Genomic DNA, 22,975 nt, shown 5'->3' with positions numbered 1-22,975 from the left:
GTGGCCCTGAGAAGCGCTTAGGAGGTGACTTGGGAGCACGATAATTTTACATTTTAAGGAACCCAGGCATGGATGCTTTGGTGGGCACAAGAAGAGGTCTGGCTACCAAGTGCGTGCGTCCTGAGTTGTGCCCGGCTCCTTGCAACCTTATGGACTGTAGCCCGTCAGGCTCCTGTGTCCATGAAATTTTCCAGGCAAGAATGCTGGAGTGGGTTGCCATTTCCTACCTCAGGGGATCTTCCCGACCCAGGTATCGAACCTAAGTCTTTGGTATTTACAGGTGTATTCTTTACCACTGTGTCACCTGGGAAGCCCAAGCACTGTTTAATTCAAGAGCCAACAGTGAATGATGCCTGTAGTGCTAGGGTTGGGCAGAAAAACATGGGAACTGGGGAAAGGAGAGGGGCAATAAAAAGCAATATAAGATGGAGGAGGGGAAAGGAAAGCTAGAGAATCCATAACAGATGCCCTGGAGGACGTCTGTGGTGGCCCGGGTGTCAGAGAAAGCCTGCCTTGGTCTAATTCGCATCAGAACTCTGAGCACTTTTAATGTTGGCATGGGTAACTTGACGCCTTTTAAATGGATAGGTTAATCTAGGCAGAGTGCCTAAGTGGATTTGGCAACCTGTTCTACCTCCCTCCTCTTATCTCTTCTCATAGTAAGCTTATGGGGAATATGGTTACTGACTTCTGTCCCAGAAAGGTGGAACACTGCTTGAGAGAGAGAGAGAGAGAGCATTAGGTTTCAAGTGGTACAGAGGCTGCTGGAGTTTCAGAGATTCAACCAGACGAGGGCCCTTAATGAATTGTGTTAGGCTGTAGTGTTCCCACCCCACCCACCGCACTGCAGTTGTTGGTTACATGATGTTTGGAAATTGTTGCAGTAACAATCTGATCAGTAATTTTATAAATATAAATGAGGCCTGCATTGTGTAACCATTTTGTATGCCACCTTTTGAATAATGAAGATCTTGAAAAAGATAGCATTATACCCTCTCCAGAAGACAGGAGGAGCGAGAGTGTGGAAGTGAAGGGAGAAGATTGGTGAAATTTAAGATGAAAAATATGTCCCTACCCTCAGTGAAGAAGAAGATCAAACACAGATAAACTTCATAAGTAGTTATGAACTTAGTTATGAACTAAGTTATAACTCCTCATGTAGTTATGAGGAGAAATTACACAGACATGCCTAATAAAATAATGCGTGCATGCTAAGTTGATTCAGTCGTGTCAGAGTCTTTGATTTGAGAACCTGAGGACCATAGCCCACTAGGCTTCTCTGTCCATGGGATTCTCCAGGCAAGAATAGTGAAGTGGGTTGTCATGCCCTTCTCCAAATAAAATGAAAACATGGTTTCTTATTTGGGGTGGGGGGAGATTTCATTTGGGAAAAAGAGGAACTTGAAAAGACAACATCGTTTCGCTCTTTCCACATTTTAATATTTATTGAAGGCAGAAAGAGGTACAAATATTTGAAAGTTATAATCATAGTAAAGAGAGCATTAAATTTCATTTATACGGAATTGGCTTCCCTGGTGGCTCAGACCACAGAGTCTTCCTGCAATGCAGGAGACCCAGGTTCAATCCCTGGGTTGGTTCAATCCCTTCTCCCCTGGAGAAGTATCCTTGTCTGGAAAATTCCATGGACAGAGAAGCCTGGCGAGCTACAATTCATGGGGTCACCAAGAGTCGGACACGAGTGAGCGACTAACACACACACAATCATAAAGAGAGTATTAAATTTCATTTGTACTGAACTGTAGTTAAAAGAATTTTTCCCTCCATGCTACTACTAGCACATGAATTTGTCTGTGTGTATGTGCACTCAGTTGTGTCTGACTCTTTGCAACCTCATGGACTGTTAAGAGTCAGACACGACTGAGTGACTGAATTGAACTGAGTATAGAAAAATATCCTTGGCAAGAAAAGTAACTTGTCTTCTTTGTTCAGTTAAGTTCAGTTGCTCAGTCATGTCTGACTCTTTGTGACCCCATAGACTACAGCATGCCAGGCCTACCTGTCCATCACCAACTCCCAAAGTTTACTCATACTCATGTCCATTGAGTTGGTGATACATCCAACCATCTCATCCTCTGTCATCCCCTTCTCCTCCTGCCTTCAATCTTTCCCAGCATCAGGGTCTGTTCAGATAAGTCAGTTCTTCATATCAGGTGGCTAAAGTATTGGAGTTTGAGCTTCAGCATCAGTCCTTCCAATGAACACCCAGGACTGATCTCCTTTAAGATGGACTGGTTGGATCTCCTTGCAGTCCAAGGGATTCTCAAGAGTCTTCTCCAACACCATAGTTCAAAAGCATCAATTCTTTGTCACTCAGCTTTCTTTATAGTCCAACCCTCACATCCATACATGACCACTTGGAAAAACTGTAGCTTTGACTAGACAGACCTTTGTTGGCAAAGTCATGTCTCTGCTTTTTAATATGCTATCTAGGTTGGTCACAACTTTCCTTTCAAGGAATAAGCGTCTTTTAATTGCATAGCTGCAGTCACCATCTGCAGTGATTTTGGAGCCCCCCAAAATAAAGGGGGTTCTCGTGCCTTGAAAACCTCATGAACAGTATGTCTTCTTTGTAAGGAAACTAAAGTCCCACAGACAATGAGAAGAGTCAGCATGTAAAAATAAAGTGCATTCTATTTTCAGTATGAATTCAAAACATATTAATTGATGATGAAAAGTGAACTTGTAAAATCCATATCAAAATCTGGGTGGTGGCACTGAGCTAGCAAATGGAAAAATTCTGGGCATACTTTGCAAAAGTGTTGTACTTTTCATTGCTACATTTATTGAGGTTTCCTGTAGGAGGGAGAAGGTGACACGATGGAAATTAGGGTTCTTTATCGAAAGCATTAATCCTTGGTATTTTTTACTCCTCTTTGACCCTCCTTATCATTAAAATCTTAAAAGCAATTAGGTTTTAATGTATAATAGAAGTATTAGTATTAAATTTATATTTATAAAATTCACAATGGTGTACAATAGTGCAAAAGACTTGTTATTATTGAAGAAAGAGATATTCCAAGCTGGGCAAATATTCAGCTCATGGCTATTTAGAAATAGAATTTTTAGCAATTCAGTTAAAATAAGGACAAGAAAAATAAAAAGCTGTATTGTTAAAAATATTTATATATTATTTTTATAGCTTTTACCTATTAATATAAAAATACCCATGAAGTTAAGTATTTTTCTTCTAGTAATTCAAGCTTTTAAAATGTAGATGTATCATTAATTTGGCACATTTAGAGAAACTGTTGAAAAGCTCTTGCTTTTCATATTTCATTTCAAATCATAGAAACTTTTTTTTTTTTTGGAAAATGTATTTAATGTTTTGTTAGAAACAAACATAGCAGAGAACTGGCAAGAAAAAAGAAATTTCAGTGATCATGACTGATCAGCATGACAGATCATAACTTTAGATTTCTTTCTATTTATTGAAAATAAAATTATTTTCTTTAAATATTTGTTTATAGTTACTGATACAATGTCTTCCCTGCAATTAACATATCTGCCAACATAAAAATCTTTAAAATAACACAGATTAACTGTCTTTTCAGAGTTAATATGTAGAATATGTTGACTAGTATTAATTACAGCAAGTGGTAACCATTAACTATTGCCTCACAAATGCAACTATGAAGTTTACAATATTTTTGTGAGATACTAAATATAAAGTTCATTTAATTACCACAACAAGGCTAATGTAGGAAGAGATTTACCTAGGAAATGGGAAGTATTCTTCCAGGTGATGGATGTTGTCCTTATAATAAGAGTAGGACTGAGAGATTTTCTGAATCTTGATTCCATCTTTATGTTAATTACCAGAGCAAGGTTAACTATCAGAGCAAGGACTGAGAGATTTTCTGAATCTTGATTCCATCTTTACGTTAACTACCAAGCAAGTTAACTACATTAACTCAGATTTTCTGAGTCTTCTTTTTTCTCCTTTTAATGTAAATGAAAAAGGTGGGTTAGATTAGTATTTTTCAAGTTTTTATGTTCACCATGACTCATAGTAAAAAAATGCATCTTACATCAGGGCTTGGGATATACATATGTAAAATGTGTATATATAAATATACACTGTATATACAAATATAAATATATATTATACATATGTATAAGTATATATATATTGTACATATACATATATAGAGACACACATATATAATTAGGATGACTGTTTTATCACCAGACAATACTTACCTTCCCTAAGTGCAATCCATGGTGATATTTACAATTCTATTTTAATTTTTAAAAGTTTGGAGCACACTGCATTGATTTTTATGGTGTTTTAATGAGTCATGGCTTAAAATTTGGAAAACACTGGTGATTTAAAAGATCCCTTTCAACCCCAAACCATCGTAATTCTATGACTCACATTGATTTTAAGAATGCTTTGTGAGATGTACCTTGCCATGTTGAGGCTTCTCCGTGCCTTTTAAACATCATTTTTATGTCTGGGGAATTTCCACTATTATGAATGCAGGCCCAAATAAATGACTAGACTCTGCTAATCATATTCTCTAGAATGAACTGTCTGTTCAGAAAAGAGCAGAACAATGAAGCAGAAGCTGCAGGGAAACTTTTGTTTTCTTGAGTGAGACTGTGCTGGTGTGGGTCTTTTAGGATAATAGCAACCAAAGTCCTATCTTCTATTGTCCAACATTTGCCCTTTAAGCAAAAAACAGTGAGGCGAAAGCTAACACATTAGTAGCTGACAGTGAGATCTGACCTAGCACATTAGTTCCTGGGTCTGACTTAGGTGTAGATCCAGGCTGGGTGGTCTGTAAATCTTCCTCACTGGTCCTTCTGGAGATTGAGGGGACAACTGACATCCTTTAAGAAGTGCCTTGTCTATTTGAACAGCTGGAGTGAGCCCTGTTTTTTCCATAGAAATGTCTAGTGAAGAAACATCTCAGAAGAGAATTAGTTGACCTGAAGGCAGTTTTCACTAGCCTTCACTGTGACTTTTGGTGATCTGTTCTCTACTGGGTTCCTCACCTTCCTCTGTTGCAATGATGGTGACTTGTTCTTACTTCACAGTTGTCTGAGTAAAAGAAAATCATAAACTGAAAATGTTTTGAATAGTTAAAAAATCACAAAAGCAAATAAATTTGATAGGTATCATTTGTTTTTAAGGGACTTGATAAAATTTTCCTGGATACTGGAAGCTAGATTTAGACTTTCTTTTATTGAATGTGCATCAGTCTCCCTTTAGATTTTAATAGCTTGTCACTGAATCATCTTTTGTTTTTCTTTTCCTAAAGGAAAGATCTTTAGAAAACACAGATCTCATCCATACATCTAGTACACAGATCTCATACTAGATCTGAAATTACAAGATGCTATATGTCAAAGAAGGAAGCAACCACAATACATTTCCCAAAGTCAACTGTATTTCCCCATAATTTTAAAAATACAATTAGAATTTTTTTTGGAAAGCCAAAAGTTCCAGCCGTAACATTTTAATAAAAATGATATTTCTAATTTACCTAGAGTTCTGAAAATTCTTTATTCTAAAACTGAACTTCAACAATTCTTCTTTTATTCAGTAAAGATGTATTCAGCCATGGTCAAAAGTCTCAGTATTGCTAGGATGTCAATTTTCCCTAAATTGATATAAAGATTAAAGGTAACCCCAATCAAAATCCAAGCCATTCTTTTGGTAGAAACTGACAAGTGATTCTAAAGTCCATATGGGGGGTGGGGAACACAGCAAAAACCAGAAGATTCAAAACAACTTTGAAAATGGAGAACAAAGCTGGAGATCTCAAGACTTAGTATATGGCCAAAATATTCAAGAGTGTGTATTGGCTTAAAGAGAAACAAACAGATCAATGAAACAGGAAAGAACATTCAGAAATAGACACATACATGTACAAATAACTGATTTTTCCACAAAGTTGCAAAGCTGACTTGGTGGAGAAAGGATACTGTTTTTGACAAATGTTACTGGAAAAATTGGACATCCATGTGCAAAACAATGTCCTTCATCCCTACCTCATACCATTTATAAAAATTAACTGAAAATAGAACACAGACCTAAATATAAAACCTAACACCAAAACGTTTAGATAAAAATCTTTATGACCTTGAATTGGGCTAATAATTGGCAAAAAGTTCATGGAAACGTGCTCAATATCATTGGTCATTCAGTTCAGTTTAGTTGCTCAGTCGTGTCTGACTCTTTGCGACACTGTGGACTGCAGCACGCCAGGCCTCCCTGTCCATCACCAACTCCCGGAGTCCACCCAAACTCATGTCCATTGAGTCAGTGACACCATCCAACCATCTCATCCTCGGTCATCCCCTTCTCCACCTGCCCTCAATCTTTCTCAGTATCAGCGTTTTTCAAATGAGTCAACTCTTCACATCAGGTGGCCAAAGTATTGGCATTTAAGCTTCAACATCAGTCCTTCCAATGAACACCCAGGACTGATCTCCTTTAGGATGGACTGGTTGGATCTCCTTGCAGTCCAAGGGACTCTCAAGAGTCTTCTCCAACACCACAGTTCAAAAGCATCAATTCTTCAGAGCTCAGCTTTCTTCACAGTCCAACTCTCACATCCATACATGACCACTGGAAAAACCATAGCTTTGACTAGACAGACCTTTGTTGGCAAAATAATGTCTCTGCTTTTTAATATGCTGTCTAGGTTGGTCATAATTTTCCTTCCAAAGAGTAAGTGTCTTTTAACTTCATGGCTGCAATCACCATCTGCAGTGATTTTGGAGCCCAAAATAATAAAATCAGCCCCTGTTTCCACTATTTCCCCATCTATTTGCCATGAAGTGATGGGACCAGATGCCATGATCTTAGTTTCCTGAATGTTGAGCTTTAAGCCAACTTTTTCATTCTCCTCATTCACTTTCATCAAGAGGCTCTTTAGTTCTTCACTTTCTGCCATAAGGGTGGTGTCATCTGCATATCTGAGTTTATTGATATTTCTCCCAGCAATCTTGATTGGTCATTAGGGGAAAGCAAGTTAAAATCACAGAGCTACAACTACACATCAATGCTAATGACTAAATTTTAAAAGTTTGCCCATACCAAGTATTGGCTTGGACATAGAGGACGGAGAATTCTCACACAATGCAGGTGGAAATGTTAAATGATGTGATTACTTTGGGAAACGGTTTGACACTCTCTTAAAGAACTATACATACACCTACCATATGACCCAGCCATACCACTCCTAAGTATTTATCCAAGAGAAATGAAAGCATGTATCTTTATAAAGACATACATGAATGTTCACAGAAGCTTTATGTGCAAGAGTCCCAAATGAAACAAATTATTTTTTTTTTGAGTGCTGTGTGTTTTTATTTTTTTTTCCATTTATTTTTATTAGTTGGAGGCTAATTACTTTACAATATTGTAGTAGTTTTTGCCATACATTGACATGAATCAGCCATGGATTTACATGTGTTCCCCATCCTGAACCCCCCTCCCACCTCCCTCCCTATCCTATCCCTCTGGGTCATCCCAGTGCACCAGCCCCGAGCACTTGTCTCATGCATCCAACCAATCTGTTTCACACTTGGTAATATACATGTTTCGATGCTGTTCTCTCAGATCATCCCACCCTCACCTTCTCCCAGAGTCCAAAAGTCTGTTCTGTACATCTGTGTCTCTTTTTCTGTCTTACATATAGGGTTATTGTTACCATCTTTCTAAATTCCATATATATGCGTTAGTATGCTGTATTGGTCTTTATCTTTCTGGCTTACTTCACTCTGTATAATGGGCTCCAGTTTTATCCATCTCGTTAGAACTGATTCAAATGTATTCTTTTTAATGGCTGAATAATATTCCATTGTGTATATGTACCACAGCTTTCTTATCCATTCATCTGCTGATGGGCATCTAGGTTGCTTCCATGTCCTGGCTATTATAAACAGTGCTGCGATGAACATTGGGGTGCACGTGTCTCTTTCAGATCTGGTTTCCTTGGTGTGTATGCCAAGGAGTGGGATTGCTGGGTCATATGGCAGTTCTATTTCCAGTTTTTTAAGAAATCTCCACACTGTTCTCCATAGTGGCTGTACTAGTTTGCATTCCCACCAACAGTGTAAGAGGGTTCCCTTTTCTCCACACCCTCTCCAGCATTTATTGCTTGTAGACTTTTGGATAGCAGCCATTCTGACTGGTGTGTAATGGTACCTCACTGAGGTTTTGATTTGCATTTCTCTGATAATGAGTGATGTTGAGCATCTTTTCTTGTGTTTATTAGCCATCTGTATGTCTTCTTTGGAGAAATGTCTGTTTAGATCTTTGGCCCATTTTTTGATTGGGGCAAATGAAACAAATTAAATGTCTCTCAACAGATGAAAGGATAAACAAGCTGTGATTTAGCTATACAATAGAATACTAGTCAGCAGTAAAAAGAAATAACTATTGATTCACACAGCACAAATTAATCTCAAAATAATTAAGCTGAGTGAAAGAAACTAGAGAGAAAACAAAGCACTTTATGGTTTCACTTACATAGGAATCTAGAAAATGCAAACTAATCCATAGTGACAGAAAGTGGGTCAGTAGTCATGATAGGAGGGATTAAAAGGGAGCATAAAAGAACTTTTAAGGGCAATGGATATGTTTATTATCCTGATTTTGGTGATAGTTTTATGAGTTTATACAGATGTAAACATTTATCACACTATACACTTCAAATGCATGTTCTCTATTGTATATTCTGTTAAAAATAATATGTTTGGTACCTATTATATCCCAGACATTCTGCTAGATATTGTGTCTTCAGCTGCAAAAAAAGAGAGAGATTGTATTTTCATAAAGTTTGCAGTTACTAGTTAGAGGATGCAAACCAGTGGAATTCTTATTTATGTACTATTTATAAAATGAAGCAAGTGGAAATTTGATACAAACTAGTTATTTATGTTGCTACCTAGATAAATTTAGTGTAAAAATAAAAAGGGCTTAGCATATCCATTAAATGAGAATATATATAAAAGTGAAAGAGATATCAAATAATTCTTGAATATGTCTCTTAACAGTGCCCATGACTTTAAGATAGAAAATGACAGGCAGCATTTTAAATTCATGGTTTGGATTAATTCCTAGAAGTCAATAGTGATAGAGACTGGATTTTTGTGTTGAATTAAAATATGTGCTAGTTAATTTTAGGAGAATATGTTTTCCTAAATGGAAAAAGAAAATTCCCATCAAAGTATCAGTCTAGTTAAAGATAACTAGTGATGGACTAGTTGAAGAGAAGTATGATAAATTTTTGTTTTACCCTTTTGTTCACTTTGCATGTTTTAGGAAAAGCATTAGATGGGGGAAATCTTTTGTTTGTTAATTATTTTAAAATATTCATCTAAGTTGATTTTAGTCTATAAAAATTGGCATTTGAGGTTTATAAAACAGTCAGAGTTGGTAATTAACTTTGCTCAATTGAAAAAAAAGCTACAGTCAGTGACATAGCACTTTGGAGTAGAGAAATTAAGCAAAGAAAAATTGTGAACTAGATCATCTAAAGCAATATAGTTTAAATTGGACATTTAAGGCTTTTATATGATGATTTTATACTTTTCCTTTTCTTTCTTTTTTATTACATTCCCACTCTACATCCTTTCCAGCCTTTGCATCTTAAAGATATTCCTATCTTCCTTTATTAAAAGATAAATACCATTAGAAGGAACATTTTGACCTTTTAAAAAAATAAATTAACCAGGCATCATATGATATGGATTTTGAGGAAGACTAAATGCTATGTGATGGAGAAGACAAAGGTGGGAAAGTGAACAATAGTGAAGCCATTTTGCTTATTATAATTTTAACCCATAACAAGGAAAGAGGCAGTGGTTCATTCCAAAATTTAATGATTTAAAATAGTATTAGTAAATTTTTGCTCAAAATTCCAAAAATTAGGCAGGGCTGAGGGATGGTATCAAGCAGGTAGCTCAACTGCTGGGAGAAAACCCACTTCCAAGATGACCTCACACATGTTCCTGGCAAATTGGTGGCTTCACCTGGGGCTTCTCACAGCATCATAGGTTCAGGGTGCGAATGTGTGTGCTAAGTCGCTTCAGTCATGTTTGTGACCCTATGGACTATAGCTTGCCGGCTCCTCTGTCTATGCGATTTTCCAGGCGAGAATGCTGGAGCGGGTTGCCATTCCCTCCTCCAGGGGATCTTTCTAACCTAGGAATAGACCCACATCTCTTATGTCTCCTGCATTGCCAGGCGGGTTCTTTACCACTAGCCCCACTGGGAAGCCCCAGGCTCACGGTAGTTAGACTTTATTCTTAGTTGCTACTTCCTCTAGAGCATAAAAGACACTTCCAGGCCTTCTTCAGGGTTGATTGGTCTCATATAGTCTTGAGTAGTTCTACATCTCCTTTGGATCATTGTTTAAGCTATCTTCCCTGCCTGAAAGGCCTTCCCCATGCCTTTTTGCTAACCTATGTCTTATATTTCCTCCCATATCTTCCACATGAAGCACTCTCCTTTGTGAAACCTTTTCTAATTATTTCATATTGGTATGGTAAACCTTTCCTTTTGAAATCTGATAGCTCTTATAATCTGTAATATTCATTTGTCATTGAAAATATACTGTCTTATATTATTATTTACTTTCCTATGGATAACATATTCTTCCTCCTCAACACACTGGATAGTTCTTAAAAACACAAACCAAGATCCGTACCTCTATATCACAGTGCCCACCGTATGATATATACTAAGCGAAGATTTGATAGCAAGGACAGCTGAATACTGGGGCATCTTAGTTCTTAGTTCTTTCTAGGAGATATTATTCTGCTCAAAGTGATGTAGTCTTGAACTTACATAGATGCTGTGTAAAAAATTCTATTTGATGAGATGTTTACTTGTACTACTAAAGAATATTTTTAACTACTTAGTAGATATAATGAGTTTGAATCATTTATTTTATTACCTTTTTTTCAATCTTTCTTTTTTCACTTCATGTCTCTTGGTCTTTCTCACTGATCCAAAGAAGCAAGATTATTAGGATGTTCAGCATCAGTGAGGTAAGCCTAGAAAATGCAAATATAAAACTAGTTAGCCTGCAAATAATGAGGAGAAATGTTTATTAACCCAATTGTCTTCAACTGGACAGAGGAATTTTAATAGGATACCTTTTCCGAACCACAGGCAAAGGTACAATTAGGCAGAGCTGTACTGATTTTGTCCTCTAGTAGAAGTAGTGAAGTCGCTCAGTCGTGTCCAATTCTTCGCAACCCCATGGACTGTAGCCTGTAGACTGTAATCAGGCTCCTCTGTCCATGGGATTTTCCAGGCAAGAATACTGGAGTGAGTTGCCATTTCCTTCTCCAGGAGATCTTCCCAACCCAGGGATCGAACCCGGGTCTCCCGCATTGTAGGCAGACACTTTACCGTCTGTCCTCTACTACTCCATATGTTTGTAACTGTTATGACTTCGAGAATAAAAAATGTACCGTTACAATGAGGAAGGAAAACCAGTGAATATAAGAACTTGACAAAGAATAAGTTGGATCTATAAAACAATGAATTCAATCCAAAAAATGTCTTGGCTTATAGATGTGTCAGCATCTTCAAAAGTAGTTTCTTTTCAGGACACTGCAGTGATTTCAGTTTGAAGAAGTTTCTGAACCTTTAACTCAAGGTAATGAGCCAGTTAATAGGAGACTGGGTTTTGTGTAGGAAGCAATTACCCCGATTGATAGGAAACTTGAGAAAATGAGCACAAGCTTTAATGAGATCGACAAAAAGGTCATGTGTCTGAGAGCTGAGATGGAGTAAAAAGGAATGATGATGGGAGAAATCATTAAAGAGGATGGCATGAAAACCAGTAAAAATAAAGATGAGATATAATATCATTGGATCTACCTCTCTAAAAGGCCACAGAATTAATTTATTTAAAGATAAAGTGATCTCTAGATATTTGGGAGGAAGGAGTTCATGGTTCAATTGTACCTTTGTCAATTATTTAGTTTTAATTCAACCGAGTATAGTGATAAAATAAGTATTAATAGAATAAATCATTCTATACTGATATATATTCTAGTTTATAGATGACTTTTGGAAAGAGCAGGTCATAAGCACTGCTTCCATTTCCTCTTCTCTCAGTCACTTCTCAACCCACTGCAATCTGGATTCCACCCCCACCAGTCTACTGAAATTGCTCTGAGAAAGGTTAGCAATCATGTGATCACCAAAGACTTTAGCCTCTTTTCAGCTCTCAGCCTATTTCTCCTTCCAGCAGAATTTGACATTGCTGATCATTTTTCTTTCCTGTAAAGCTCTTTCTTAACTTCTCAGACACAATTATGTCTTATTTTTCCATTGTGTTTCTGCCTCCTCTTTATTTTTCTCCTAGTTTCATCTCTTCTGCTGGAGTTTTCCAAAGGAACCGCTATCTTTTCTCACTTTACATGATCTTCCTGAGTGAATCATGCAGTTCTGATGTTTCAAATATTATCTCTGTGTCTCTCAAATACTGATTTTTCAACCCTTTCTTGAATTTTGGATGTATCATTGGATTAACTCTTCAGGTTTCATATTGCCCTTTCAAAACCTGTTTTTTGTTGTTGTTATTGTTTGACTTTTGTTTTTTTGTTGTTGTTGTTTTTTTTGTCTCAGTTATCAGCAATCATATTTACCCTATTGCCCAAGCTAAAAATCTTGGAGTAATCTTTTCTTTTTTACCTTTCCTCACTACTTATATTAAAGTTTGATCCATTCCGCTTCTTAAGGTTCCATACATGCCTTTCCATTGCTACTATTGCTATCCCAAGTCAGATTCATTTTATTTTTTTGCTTGGCATTTTTCTTGGTGTTTTCCTAACTGGACTTACCTCTTAATCTAACTTATCTCTGTTTCTATATATTCTTTATATTGCTGCCAGAGTTATCTTTTTAAATGATGGGTTTGATCATATTACTTCCATATTAAAAAAATCTTCACATATCTTGATGACTTGAAGGCTGCCTACTTCACTTCTAAAAACATTATCTTCTATGAGCTCAGCTATTGATCCACAAGAATGGGCCATGAGAAACTATATATATTTAATGACACCCCAACTAGTCATAGTTGACTGAAACAGGAGGAGTAGGTACTTGAACTGGCTCAATCTCTCTCCCTCCTGTAGAAAGGTTATACTTATGAGCAATGGAGTCACCATGTTCTAGTATGTGAAATGGAGAAGAAATAAACTAGGAAAGAAAAGGAGAAATGAGTGATGATATATATGCTAAATTCCAGCCCTTCCCTGGCTGTTACTGCTTTTCCACTCTTGAATTCTGTAAGATATTTGTATCCTTATTTTTACATCCCCTTTCATTATAGACATCACCCAAGTAGATATCTGTTATTTGCAACTCAAAGAGTCTTAATAATTACGGTTGTCAACAAATTAAGTTCTAATTCTTTGGCAGGCATGTAGTACCCTCCAAAAACTAGCTTTCAAGTTCCATCTCTTTTCACCGCCTCCACTTTCCATTATAGCCTCAGAAGACAATTCAACATTGGCTCAATCTTATGTCTCCATGGGATTGTCCTCTTCCTTTTCCAAGTATACTTCCTTCTAAGAAGGACAGATGTTCATTGTTCTTTCTAGTTTTCTTTTTTGTTGTTGGCTTGTTTAGCTTTATCATACTGCAATCTCCTACTCTCCTCACTACCTTCCTTGTCCAACTTAGATTCCACAGGCCATCATTCTCTCAAGGGCTTCCTCAATTACTATGCTCCCTTTTCAAACTTCCCCTTTAATACTTCCTCTTTCTCAGAACCATCAATCTCTTTGTCTGAACTAGGACATCCCCATCACTGTACAAATATGCTCTCATATCTTACTCCTTGGAAGGAAAGTTATGACCAACCTAGACAGCATATTAAAAAGCAGAGACATTACTTTGCCAACAAAGGTCCATCTTGTCAAGGCTATGGTTTTTCCAGTGGTCATGTATGGATGGGAGAGTTGGACTGTGAAGAAAGCTGAGTGCTGAAGAATTGATGCTTTTGAACTGTGGTGTTGGAGAAGACTCTTGAGAGTCCCTTGGACTGCAAGGAGGTCCAACCAGTCTATCCTAAAGGAGATCAGTCCTGGGTGTTCATTGGAAGGACTGATGCTATAGATGAAACTCCAATACTTTGGCCACCTGATGCGAAGAGCTGACTCATTTGAAAAGATCCTGATGCTGGGAAAGATTGAGGGCAGGAGGAGAAGAGGACGACAGAGGATGAGATGGTTGGATGGCATCACCAACTCGATGGATATGAGTTTGAGTGGACTCCGGGAGTTGTTGATGGACAGGGAGGCCTGGCATGCTGGGCAGAGAATCAGACATGACTGAGTGACTGAACTGAACAGAACTGATCTCTTGATTCAATATATTCCTCCAACTTTCATTCCATTTTTCTGCTTCCCTTCAAAACTAAACTTCTTGAAAATGTTATCTACTCCTGCTTCTTTTATTGCCTTAGCTAGTTACTGTTAGTCACTCAGTCATGTCTAACTCCTTGGGACTCTGTGGACCGTAGCCCACTGGGCTTCTTTCTCCATGGGATTTCCCAGGCAAGAATACTGGAGTGGGCAGCCATTCCCTTCTCCAGGGGATCTTCCCAAACCAGATATTGAACCCGGGTCTCCTGCACTGCAGGCAGATTCTTTACCATCTAAGCCAGGGGAAGCCCCTTGGGTGACCAGGGAAGCCCATGGTAGCCGGGCTACCAGGGAAGCCGGGCTACTCCTGGCTACCAGGGAAGCCCCTTCATTGCCTTACTTCCTATTTACTCTTCAGGGCTTCCCTGGTGGCACAGTGATAAGGAATCCACTTGCCAAGGCAGGAGACACAGAGATGCAGGTTTGATCCCTGGGTTGGGAAGTTCCCTGGGAGTAGGAAATGGCAACCCACTCCAGTATTCTTGCCTGGGAAATTCAATGGACAGAGAGGAACCTAGTGGGCAACAGTCCATGTGGCCGCACACGACTGAGCACAACACCTCTTTCATCTGAATTTTGTTTCAATAATTCTACTGAAATTGCTTTAGTCAAGATCACCAACAACTTTTGTTTTATAATATCCAGTGGATACTTCTCTGCCCTTAGCCCCATTGAACATATTTAATCACTTCTTCCTTCTTTAAATACTCTCCTCTTTTAGGGAGATTTTTAGATTCTGAGATAACCTCATACTGTAGAACTCTCTGTTCCCTCTCTAATTATTCCTTATTCCTCCTTGGTTCCTTTTCTACCTAAGCTTTAAATGTTGGAGTTGATCTATTCTTCCCCATCTATATAGTTATTTCCTCAATCCTCCCATTCTTGTAAATCTGAAACCTTTGGTCATTATTGATTCTTCCCTTTTGCTTGCTCACATTTTAATTTCTCACCAATTCCTGTCAAACTTCTCTTCAGATATATTTAGAGCAGCTCACTTTTATCCATCTGCCCTGGAACCTCTCTAATTCACTGCCTTTATAATTTCTCACCTGGACTTCTGTAAAAACTTCCTAACTAACCTTCAAGAAGCCTCTATTTTTGTCTACCTTCCAATCTATTTTACATTTGGAAAAAGAAATTCTTTTAATCTTTTAAACATATAAGTTGTATCATGCCATTTATTGTTTAAAACCATTTTATAGATTCATATTGCCCTTAGAGTAAAATTCAAACTTTCTACCATGACCTACCAGGCTGTGAATTTAGTAACATCTATTATTTCACTTTTAACTTGTTCCACTTTCCATTTATGCTCTAGCCATTGGGTTCTTTCAGGCCCTCGAACATGTCAAACTCTTTCCAACCTCAAGTATTTTGAACATATTTTCTCTGCTAGAAATTCTCTATGCATTTTGAAGTTTTGGCTTCTTCTCATCATTAAAGCTTCTCCCTAGAAAAGTATTTCCTGACCATCAAGTACAAAACAGTGCCTTTTACCTGACCAAATTCCCTATCGCAGCATTATTGTAATTTTCTTCATGATATTTGTCACCAAGTATATATTTACCCCTGTTTATTATCTTTCTCTTTCAGTAAATGGGAAGAGAATTATCATATTTGCTTTGTTTGCCACAGCATATCCTGGCACATATGTGCATGGCACATAGTAAGTGCTTAACCAGTATATTGAATTAATGAATAAATGGATGAACATTATTGTCCTAGACTTTCTCTTTACCACTAATCCCAAAAGACTGGGAGTTTCTCAAATGCAGGACTATGCCTTATTCACATTTGTATACCTTACCCTGAGCATAATTCCTGACACATAGGGAATGCTCAGTAAATGCTTAGTAATTTTTAGCTAACATGAGTACAAATCACCAGATATTTTTTAATAAAATAACTGCTTTACATTTCTGTGCTCTATATCATCTAGAAGAATCCTGCCATTATGAACAATACCAAGATTGTCCTTGGCTTATAATAACTAGTGTATTCTTCATCCGTACATCAAATATTGAGAGCATAACAGTGCCAGGCACTGTTCTAAGCTCTGGGATATAAGAATGAAAAAAAATAAAGAAAACAATAAAAAGAGCCTTTTCCCTCAAGAAGTTTTTATTTCAGTGAGAATAATAACTCAAGGATTCTGCTTCAATTAGTGAGTCTTAAATCTTGGTATTTAGTATTTTTAAATTAGTATTCTAATGTACAGCGGGAGTTAAGAACCATTGCTTTAGGATGAATACTCCTTATTGCTTTTTTTTTCCCCTGACCATATACCTCTAGTGGCATTTTTTTTCTATCAGAGTGTGAGTTTACTTTCCATGTGTCAATATTTGCTTTTTTTTTTTTTACTACTTGCTTTTTAACTTAAAATATTTTAGGATAAAACAAATATGCAAGATAAAGCACCATATTTTAATGAATTTTTCTCCTTAGCTAGACACAGAATCCACTCCAGAGGAGTGGAGTAATTTGAATCTCTCCGACTTAGAATGTAAATTTGAATCATGAAAGCAAAAAGAATCTGAACAAGGAACAGAAAATATCTGGAGTTTCCCTTTCCCAAGTAAGCATTGTTTTGTAAGACTGGAAAATTTCTTGTTCCTTTTTTTTTCTCATTGCTTTCTATATTTACTATTTCTATTTATTGCATGGAAAACTATATTCAGTGATAATTATTCATAGATGATAATTAGATGCAACAGGTCCATGTTCTCTAATGTTGTTGAGGACTTTAAATTTTGCAAGTGAACATGTAGTCTCCAGATACTTTCTGACACCCGTTTTTATTGAGAAAAATATACATACACTTTGGTGAGTTATAATAGATGGATGCAGCCATGTAAACACCAATTCAAATAAAGCACAGAATGTTTTCATCATTCTAAGAAAATTACATTGTGCCCCTTCCAGTCAGTCTTCACTTCCCATATACAACTGATGTCTGAATATGCTCACATTCCTTTGCTGTGTCATCTTAGGAATATTTCTCCTGTCCTTCAGCTTCTTATAAAAGGAATCATACTGTAAATGTACCTTTGTGTCTGGCTTCTTTCAAATCAAGCCTCTACAAATTCATGCATATAAGCCAGTTACTTAATTGCTTAGTCACACAAAAATTAACAGTTCTCAGAGAAATATAGTGAAATCTAGAGTCTTTACAATGTGTCACCCACAATATCCAGTGTTCAATCAAAAAGGAATAAACACACCAAGAAACAAAGGGTATAATCCCTAGTCAAATGAAAAAAGAATCAATAGAAAGAGATCCCAAGTTGATCTGGATGTTAAAATTAGCTTTCAAATACTTTAAAGAAATATTTATGAAGATGTTCATGGTTTAGGAAACAGATGATCAAAATGAGTGAATAGATAAGCAAATCTCAGCAGAGAAGTGAAATGATATAAAAGAACCAAATGGAAATTCTATAACTAAAAAGTACAAGAAGCATATGAAAAGTGATCAATTTCATTAGTCATCAGGAAAATGCAAATTAAAAACATAATGAAATAACATTCATATCCCCAAATTGCCAACATTTAGAAGATGACAATCAAATGTCAATAAGGATATAGACCATCCTTTTGGGATATTACTGGTGGGAGTGTTAAATGATAAAGCCACTTTGAAAAGTTTTGGCAGTTTCTTATAAAGTAAAATATATACATCCTGTGACTTAGTATTTATATTTCTAATTAATTAATCAAGAGAATGGAAACATAGTTAACCAAGTGAATGGAAACATGTCCATACAAATACAAACACATATATTAATAGCAGAAACAATTCAAATGGCCAACAAGAGTTTAATAAACTAATTATGATCTGTTTATACAATGGAATACTACTAAGCAATAGGTAAAATGTATTAAAATGTATTTCCTTGCAAATCAAAACCACAATGAGGTACCATTACACGCCAGTCAGGATGGCTGCTATCCAAAAGTCTACAAGCAATAAATGCTGGAGAGGGTGTGGAGAAAAGGGAACCCTCTTACACTGTTGGTGGGAATGCAAACTAGTACAGCCGCTATGGAAAACAGTGTGGAGATTTCTTAAAAAACTGGAAATAGAACTGCCATATGACCCAGCAATCCCACTTCTGGGCATACACACTGAGGAAACCAGATCTGAAAGAGACACATGCACCCCAATGTTCATCGCAGCACTGTTTATAATAGCCAGGACATGGAAGCAACCTAGATGCCCATCAGCAGATGAATGGATAAGGAAGCTGTGGTACATATACACCATGGAATATTACTCAGCCGTTAAAAAGAATTCATTTGAACCAGTCCTAATGAGATGGATGAAACTGGAGCCCATTATACAGAGTGAAGTAAGCCAGAAAGATAAAGAACATTACAGCATACTAACACATATATATGGAATTTAAAAAGATGGTAACGATAACCCTATATGCAAAACAGAAAAAGAGACACGGAAATACAGAACAGACTTTTGAACTCTGTGGGAGAATGTGAGGGTGGGATGTTTCAAAAGAACAGCATGTATACTATCTATGGTGAAACAGATCACCAGCCCAGGTGGGATGCATGAGACAAGTGCTCCGGCCTGGTGCACTGGGAAGACCCAGAGGAATCGGGTGGAGAAGGAGGTGGGAGGGGGGATCGGGATGGGGAATAAGTGTAAATCTATGGCTGATTCATATCAATGTATGACAAAACCCACTGAAATGTTGTGAAGTAATTAGCCTCCAACTAATAAAAAAAATAATAATAATAATAAAAAATAAAATAAAATAAAATAAAACAAAATGTATTTCCTCTAGATTGTGTTGTAATGCCTCTGTGTTATTCTTCTGGGGATAAAGGATAAAAGTCATAATATGAGAATACTGAGATGTTTCTTCTAACTGAGAATAAACTTCCTGTGATTGTCACAATTAATAGATGTCTCATGCCAATTATTGCTAGCTTGACCTTAAGTAGAGAGATCAATATTTTGAGGGATTTCCAATGGATACCAGATATTAAAAACTAAATCATTTTCCTACAAAATTCTTAGGTTACAAGCTTAACCCTCGTGGCCTTTCCTGACGGTCCAGTGGTTAAGACTCCGAGCTTCCACTGCAGAGGGCACAGGTTCAGGGACATAAGATCCCACAAACCACACGGTGTGGCCCAAAAGAAAAAGAAAAAAGCCTAACCCTCCATGTGACTGTACTTAGATATGGCCTTTAAAGAGTGATTGTGGGTAAGTGAGGTCACAAGGGTGAGACCCTAGTCCAGCAGGACTGTGTCTTTACAGGAAGAGACGCCACAGCTCGTTCACCCTCCCTGCGGACACATGCCCAGGGGGAAGGCCATGTGAGGATACATGGAGAAGATGACGCTCAGCAAGTCAAACAAAGAGGTCTCACCAGAAAGCAAGACTTGCCAGTGCCTTGCTCCTGACTTCTGTGAGAAAATGAATTGTTTAAGCCACCAGTGTGCGGCACGTTGTTATGGTAGCCCAAGAGGTCTGATACATCAAGACTGAAACCTTCTTGACTCTTCATTATTAAACTCATGATGTTAATTCCTGGGGTTTCTAACTAAAAGCTATTTAGATTTCTCTGATCAGGTAATACTATCATTTTTCTTAAGTTTTCTTGTCCTCTCCCTGTTCTTTTTATTTTTAAATAATTCATATTCACAAATAAGAAGATAGGATCGATTCTTTAGAACTCTTGAATGATTCTGAAATTCTCTGGAAACACGGACTGACAGTAAAATGCAATATCTCACTGGATTTCAAAATGTGGCACCAAACTTACTTTAGATTCATATAGTGTCATGTGTGCCATTCAAGTTTATCTTCAGAGGTAGGCATCACTGAAATCCAAACATTACAGAATAAAGGATCTTTTACCATCATTCCTGTGTGTACTCTTGACAAAGGGAGGGGGGATTTTTAGTTTTTCCTGTTTAGTTCACTTTCCTATATTGCTAGTATTGCTTAGCAAAATAAATACTTTTTTTTTTTACCATACGCATCTATAACCCAATATTATAATTGATTTTATACAATTTTATAATAGTAATATATGATGGTTTGCTTACTAAGTGTTTGTGTCTGCTCTGGGCTCAGCTGCTCAGTTGTGTCTGACTCTTTGCAACCCCACTGACTATAGCCTGCCAGGTTCCTCTGTCCATGGGATTATCCAGGCGAAAATACTGGAGTAAGTTGCCATTTCCTCCTCCAGGGGATCTTCTTGACCCAGGGCTCAAACCCACATCCCTGCGGTTTCCATGTTGACAGGTGGATTCTTTACTGCTGAGCCCCCCGGGAAGCCCTGAGTGTTCCAGTATATGGGATAATGCTGATTTATTGTCAGTTTTTTTCCAGTTCTAACTACACAAAGGAAATAGTTCAAAAATCTAAGGGAAACAAGAGCAATTATGTGTATTAGTTGCAACTTCATAGAATGTCCACCTTATTTCATCTTTAAAATTCTGAATACTTTATAGCAACCTGTTAGGCTTACCATAATGTCTCTCACCTCACATGTGTTATAATCTTATAATTAGAGAATATCACTTCACTCCTCTGTAGACCTGCCACCATAATGGGAAAAATCTCATAATTACATCTTTATGGAACTTTGCAAATGAATGTTTATTAAAAACCTGAATTTAGTAAAGCAGCATATAAAGAGAGATGCATTTGCTGCCTAACAAATTGTTGGACCATATTATTATCTGATTATATTAACATGATATATCATGGTATAGACATTGAAGTGGCTATTTTAATTTCCTAATTAGATCTTAGGTTATATAGTTTAGCATCCCTGTTATACAGATGAGGAAAGTTCACAGAAGCTATTCATAGAAAGTTCTTAAAGAAGTGAAAAAATCATTTTAAAATTGACATCTTTCATTTCCCCATATATGAATTCAGTTGATAGTCATTTCTCCAAGTGTATCATGTCTCATGCATGTAGAAACACAGAGTTTTCTGTTTGCAAATGTTAAATGTTTATTTCTGGTACTTGAAGATGATAAAGACTACACTATGAGAATGGGAAATGGGATTGCATTGACAGTGCAGATTACATAGAAAATAGCAATTTTTTTTAGAGAGGGGTACTAAAAAGCTAAATAAAAAGCATGATCAAATAAAACAAGAAAATACCAAGCTAACTCTTCAAAAATTAATCAGCAATACTTAACAATATTTAGACATTTCTAAGTTATTGTATATGTTAACACATTAAGTTATTTTGCACCTTGAAAGGCTCGAGCAGATGTTAGATTTCGTGCATAATTTGGTAGATGTAAAGCCCTTGTTTTTTCTGGGTGGTGGTTTAGTCGCTAAGTCGTGTCAAGCTCTTGTGATCTCATAGACGGTAGCCCGCCAGGCTCCTCTGTCCATGGGATTTTTCTGGGTAGCATACCCTGTATTGGGCTTCCTAGGTGGCGCTAGCGGTAAAGAACCCGTCTGCCCAGGCAGGAGACTAGACAGGTGGGTTCGATCTCTGGGTGGGGAGGATCCCCTGGAGAAGAGTATGGCAATCCACTCAAGTATTCTTGCCGAATAATCCTAGGAACAGACGAGCCTAGCGAGCCACAGTCCACAGGGTCTCAGAGTTGGACGGACTGAAGTGATTTAGTACGCACCCGTAACTTATATTATCACCATCATTTCTGATGCTATGGAGTCAGTTAGTCATACGATACAGTACCATTCAGGTTCTTGGCCGGTTATCAGAAGGCATGAATATAACTGAAAAATTACCTTCAGGATGGAAAAACCCATATTATAGTCTCATTTATTTATGAACCTATTTGTTCATCCTTTTTCAATTCATGTAAAGCTGAAAAAAAGGACAGGGAAAGAAATTGACAGTTTTAGGGTTAGAAGCAAAATTATTATACAATGAATGGAACATGAAAAGGATGCTTCCGGAGTGGCTCAATCAGAGCAAGATCTTTCGGGTTCCTAACTTTATGTGATGACTCCAAAGAAAGCAAAGAGAATAAGACTATGGCTCTCTCCACCTCCTATAATCCCACATGCCTTAGCACAATTAAGACTGTGCATCAGAACCATTGAGGCTGTTCTCTAGAACTGGGGAGCCGCTACTAATGAGCCCACGTGCCGCAACTACTGGAAGCCAGCGTGGCATAGAGCCTGTGCTCTGCAACTGGAGAATCGGCAGTGAGAAGCCTGTGCACCACAACTAGAGAGTAGCCTCTGCCTGCTGCAACTAGAGAAGTCCACGCAGCAATGAAGACCCGGCACAGCCAAAAAGAAATAAATAAAATTATGTAAAAAAAAAAACAACAGAAGAGAGTATAAAAGAGATAGTATTTTTGCTGTTGTTAAAAATGTCAGAAAATTAATGTTGTTATTCCTTAGGGTATATTTCTAGATATCAACAATATAGCTGGAAATTTTGATATAGATTTGATTTCAATTTCACCATATTTCCATTGCTGAAATGTTGGTTCTTAGTGATTCAAACAATTGAAAAAGGAAGGGCTGTGTTATCCTTGGGGAGATGGCCTAAAGGAGTAAGGAAATTTG

The sequence above is a fragment of the Cervus canadensis genome, chromosome 3 (genome assembly GCF_019320065.1).
Source record: "Cervus canadensis isolate Bull #8, Minnesota chromosome 3, ASM1932006v1, whole genome shotgun sequence".
Taxonomy (NCBI): Eukaryota; Metazoa; Chordata; class Mammalia; order Artiodactyla; family Cervidae; genus Cervus; species Cervus canadensis.
The sequence above is the reverse complement of the archived record's forward strand: the minus strand, read 5'-3'. Positions refer to the sequence as shown.